At 43.0% G+C, this 5,000-nt stretch overlaps 1 protein-coding gene across 1 annotated transcript in view; it reads left to right on the top strand.

Moving 5' to 3' along the window:
• arhgap32b (Rho GTPase activating protein 32b) overlaps window positions 1-5,000 on the top strand; it is a gene marked incomplete in the record, with an annotated part of 86,458 nt that overhangs the window by 15,842 nt on the left and 65,616 nt on the right.

Here is a 5,000-nt window from a genome sequence, read left to right as displayed (position 1 = left end):
ATGGATGGATGGATGGATGGATGGATGGACAGATGGATGGACAGATAGATGGACAGATAGACAATCGGATGGATGGATGGATGAAAGGATGGATGGATGGATTGGTGGATGGGTGGATGGATGGATGGAAGGATTGATGGATGAAAGGATGGATGGATGGATGGATGAAAAGGATTGGTGGATGGATGGATGGATGGATGAAAGGATGGATGGATGGATGGATGGATGNCCATCCATCTATCCACCAATCCATCCATCCATTCATCCATCCATCCATCCATCCATCCATCCATCCATCCATCCATCCATCCACTAAATGCTCACCACTACAACTGAATATTTTTCTTTAGAAATGTAGAAAGTGCCAAAAAATATTTCTGATTCAGTAAGTTATTAAATAGACAACACCATGTTTTATTTATCCACTTGTTATAAACAATGAACAAAAATTTCTGTTGACTTTGATAAAATCCATCAGACTAAAAGAATCTACTTTGCTGATCTGACCCATACAGAACACAACCTCAAAGATGAATTTATATTATGTCACCAGTTTAAGAACTCTGTGTCCAAGTGGAGGTCTGTACTGACAATTAATCCTGATTTGATTTAACCTTTTTATTTTTCCACTAAACATTTGAAAGAAGCAGCATTTCTAAAGTTTTCTCTCCATCATATACTTTTTGTTAGTCTGACAGAAAGCTGAAAAGATTCTTCTGGGATTTTCCCCCTCCCGGTGTGTTGAGAGCTGGCAGAAAGCAGGATAAAGTCCTGTTGAAGGAAGTTGTGCTGTTAAAAAGTACAAGCTGGAGCTGCTCATAATGTTTTAATACTTACAGTTTAATGGATGATGTGATCCTGTGTGTTTTCATGCAGAAGCCTAAGACCAGGACGTCACCTGGAGGACGAGGACATTGTGCCTGAACTGGCTCGAATCCATCCCAGAGAGAGACCGGACTGGGAGGAGACCATCAGCGCCATGGTAGGAAGACACCCATCACAAACACTTTCACTACAGCAGGGTTTGATGTTTTATGTCTCTCTTTGTCTGTTAACTAGCTTGGTTAAAACCAGACCCTGTCCTTCACTTTGCTTCGTACAAGGGTCTGGACTTGATGCATAGACAAGCATTTCATGCAGGAGGCGTGGCCTCTTCTGAAGCATGTATGTGTTGTCGCTGTGATGGAGGCTAAGCTAATAAGCTAACCGGAAATCGCGTGTGCTGTAAACAACCCTACTGAGAGGAGAAATATACCGAGCCGAACGAGATGGCTGTAAATGAGATTCGCTGCTTTGTCAGACAAATTTAATTTAATTTGGAAGCCTTATCAGCACGGACTGGCTTCATTCTCTTCCTCCACTGCCGTATGCTAAAATAACTAGCAGACACTGCGCAGAACGTTGACGTCGTTCAAAACTCCGCCTTCTGTTTGCTGATTGGCCCAGGTAAAATAAACTACAAGAGACACTGTGCAGAAAATTCACATTCTGTTCTCTGATTGGCCTGGCTAAAAATCTGCCAGCGAAATCCATTTCAATGGGAGAAGTCCCAGACGGAGCAGTGAAGGGAAACTAGAATTGAGCGGAGCTGTGTAGGAAGGCAAGGGCCAGGCTATCTGTTAACAAAACATGTCCTGAATTACTGGTCAAACTATTGAACCTTACAGACATGGTTCATTGGATGTACGTCCAACTCTTACAACTCTTATGGATATAATATCCTATTGTGATAAATCAGGTGATGTATCCCTCTAATAACACCTGGTTTGAAAAACTCCAGCAGTTCACCACTTTTAATTAGTGAAGACTATCATCAAGAGGCATCATGAAGACCAAGGAGCTCTTGACACAGGTCAGAGACAATGTGGAGAAGTACAGATCAGTGTCTGGTTGGATGGATGGAAGGATTGGTGGATGGATGGATGGATGGATGGATGGATGAAAGGATTGTTGGATGGATGGATGGTTGGATGGATGAAAGGATTGGTGGATGGACGGATGGAAAATCGGATGGATGGATGGACAGATGGATGGACGGATGGATGGACAGATGGATGGACAGATGGACAATCGATGGATGGATGGATGGATGGATGGATGGATGGATGAATAAAAGGATTGGTGAATGGATGGATGGATGGATGGATGGATGGATGGATGGATGAAAGGATTGATGGATGGATGGATGGATGGATGAAAGGATTGATGGATGAAAGGATGGATGGATGGATGGATGGATGGATGGATGGATGGATGGATGGATGAAAGGATTGGATGGATGGATGAAAGGATGGATGGATGGATGAAAGGATTGGATGGATGGATGGATGGATGAAAGGATTGGTGGATGAAAGGATGGATGGATGGATGGATGGATGAAAAGGATTTGTGGCTGGATGGATGGATGGATGGATGGATGAAAGGATTGGATGGATGGATGAAAGGATTGGTGGATGGATGGATGGATGGATGGATGGATGGATGGATGGATGGAAGGATTGGTGGATGGATGGATGGATGGATGGATGGATGGATGAAAGGATTGATGGATGGATGGATGGATGGATGAAAGGATTGATGGATGGATGGGTGGATGGACGGATGGAGTTTATCAAAGTCACCAGAAATCTTTGTTCATTGTTTATAACAAGTGGATAAATAAAACTTGGTGTTGTCTATTTAGTAACTAACTGAATCAGAAAGATTTTTGGCACTTTCTACATTTCTAATGAAAAATATTCAGTTATAGTGGTGAGCATTTAGTGGATGGATGGATGGATGGATGGATGGATTGATGGATGGATGGATGGATGGATGATGGATGGATGGATTGATGGATGGATGGATGGATGGATGGATGGATTGATGGATGGATGGATGGATGGATGGATGGATGAAAGGATCGATGGATGGATGGATGGATGGATGGATGGATGGATGGATGGATGGATGGATGGGTGTGTTTGAATGAACACACAGCTGTAAATGAAGGTTAGCAGTGTGTACAGACCCTGTTTTCAGGGGGAAAATGAATGCTGACCCCGGATTTACACTACATGCGACTCCGCTCTGTTCTGCTGTGGTCCGACAGACAGAGGTGGGAGGGTGGCAGGAAGGAGAGCACGCTGTAAGAAAATTTGWATTCAATAAACTGAAGTCAAGATTATAAACACAATTGTTAAATAAAGTGARTTGTAGAAGGAATGAAACCATACATCACCAGAACTCTGGAATCTGAATGAGGTTTATTGTCGCTGAAGCAGACAGGAAACCCACACTGCCTGAAAAAACAGGAAGTCCATCTTTTTATACAGTTTCTTCAATGCCTTCGCTCGCCCCCTGCTGGCCTACAGCTGAGTCACAGGCATTCAGACAAAATTCTCAGCTAATGTTATTCCAACGTTTAATTATGGGTTGTAAAAGATGTTTCGGACATGTAACTATACCTGTTTCAGTCAAAACATAATAGATTAAACACTGTCAACATTACACAAAGGAGAACTTATATAGTGTTGTGTTTCTAACATCAGTACTAACCTCTACTAACTCTAAATTTCTTCAACGCCATAAATCCAGTGATGAATGTGGAAGTCAGAGCGAAAAATGATTAATTCTGTGAAAGATGAATTCTAAACAGGTGAAAWCTTTAATATAAAAGCTTTTGATATCTATGGTTGAAACTGTATCACTGTCATCTTTTTAAAACTTCTGATTTCAAAATAAAATCCATGTGTATCGTGTGTGTACACATATGCTTCATGCTACATGTTTCCATCTGCTTTCCAAACAGAACGATACATTCTGACAGCATTTGTGTAGAAGTATACCCATTTATTGATTAATATAGCTGCAATTTTGACAAAATTATGGTGTCTTATTTTGAAAATACGGATGTTGTGCTCGTTCCTCTTCCTGTTGGCGCGACATAATTTTTAAAAATTGACTCCGGCGCAGCTCCGGCGTCCGGCAGAAATAGGGTCAGATCTAATTTTGCCAGATCGCCGTCCGCTCACCGCCGCCGTGCGCAGCCAGTGTAAACACTCTCATTGATTATAATGGGTGCGTATTTGCTGTGGAGGTCGGAGCGGTGCGGAGCCGGAACACATGTAGTGTAAATTAGGGTTGAGCAGCACAAAGTGAACGCTGTTTGTCTCTGCACAACTCCAGCCTGGTGACTTCAGTCAGTGTGTGTCAGATTCAGCTCAGCGTCTGTTCTCAGGCCTGTGGCTTGATGAGGTGTCAGGTTCCCTGCTGGTGTCTCCTCTGCTCCACCGTCTCACATGAATCATTAATGCAGACGACTGCTCGTGTCTCACTGCTAACCTGCTTCCTGTTGTCCTCGTGGATGAGCCTGAGCCGCTCGGGTCCGACCCAGCTCTCTGACCCAAACGGCATCGTTCATTAGTTCCTTTTCCTCTGTTTTTGGTGCAGCTCTTCAATCTCGCATCAACGGCAGCGTGAAAATGAGGTCGTTTCCATGGTAACAGGCTGAGCTGCCCATGGTTGGAGCCCCAACAGGAGCGCTCGCTTCGATAAGGCAGCAGAGGAAGAGGCGCCTCAGCAGGCYGCTGAATATTGATCTCCGAGGCGTGGCTTTGAGTTCTGTCATATTTTATAGGCAGCTGCTCTGCATCAGCTGTGTCTCTGGTGGATCCAGGAGGAGATGGGAACTGTTGACTTCCTGTAAACTGACACGGACACACACTAACACAAGGCCCTGTTGCATTGTGGGGGATAGATTAGATTCTGCAGAGAAGTGCTCAAAATAAATCAAGAAATTCCTGCAGTGAAACCATGAGTTTCAGCTTCTCTGATTAGATTTTACAGGTTCTGGTTCTTAAAGTTCWAGGATTTTTTTAAAGGAACTTTACAGTTTTTATAATGAAATTATTAAATTAGACCAATTGTGGGTCCTAGAAATGTTTATGGTATGTCTGTGGGCTATCCAGACCATGTTCATTCAATTTAATGCACAAAATAATTCTCAGATAATAAAATTT

This window comes from Austrofundulus limnaeus, unplaced genomic scaffold (assembly GCF_001266775.1).
Source record: "Austrofundulus limnaeus strain Quisiro unplaced genomic scaffold, Austrofundulus_limnaeus-1.0 Scaffold388, whole genome shotgun sequence".
NCBI classification, from domain to species: Eukaryota; Metazoa; Chordata; class Actinopteri; order Cyprinodontiformes; family Rivulidae; genus Austrofundulus; species Austrofundulus limnaeus.
Note: the sequence above shows the minus strand (reverse complement) of the source record. Positions and strands in the feature narration are given on the sequence as shown.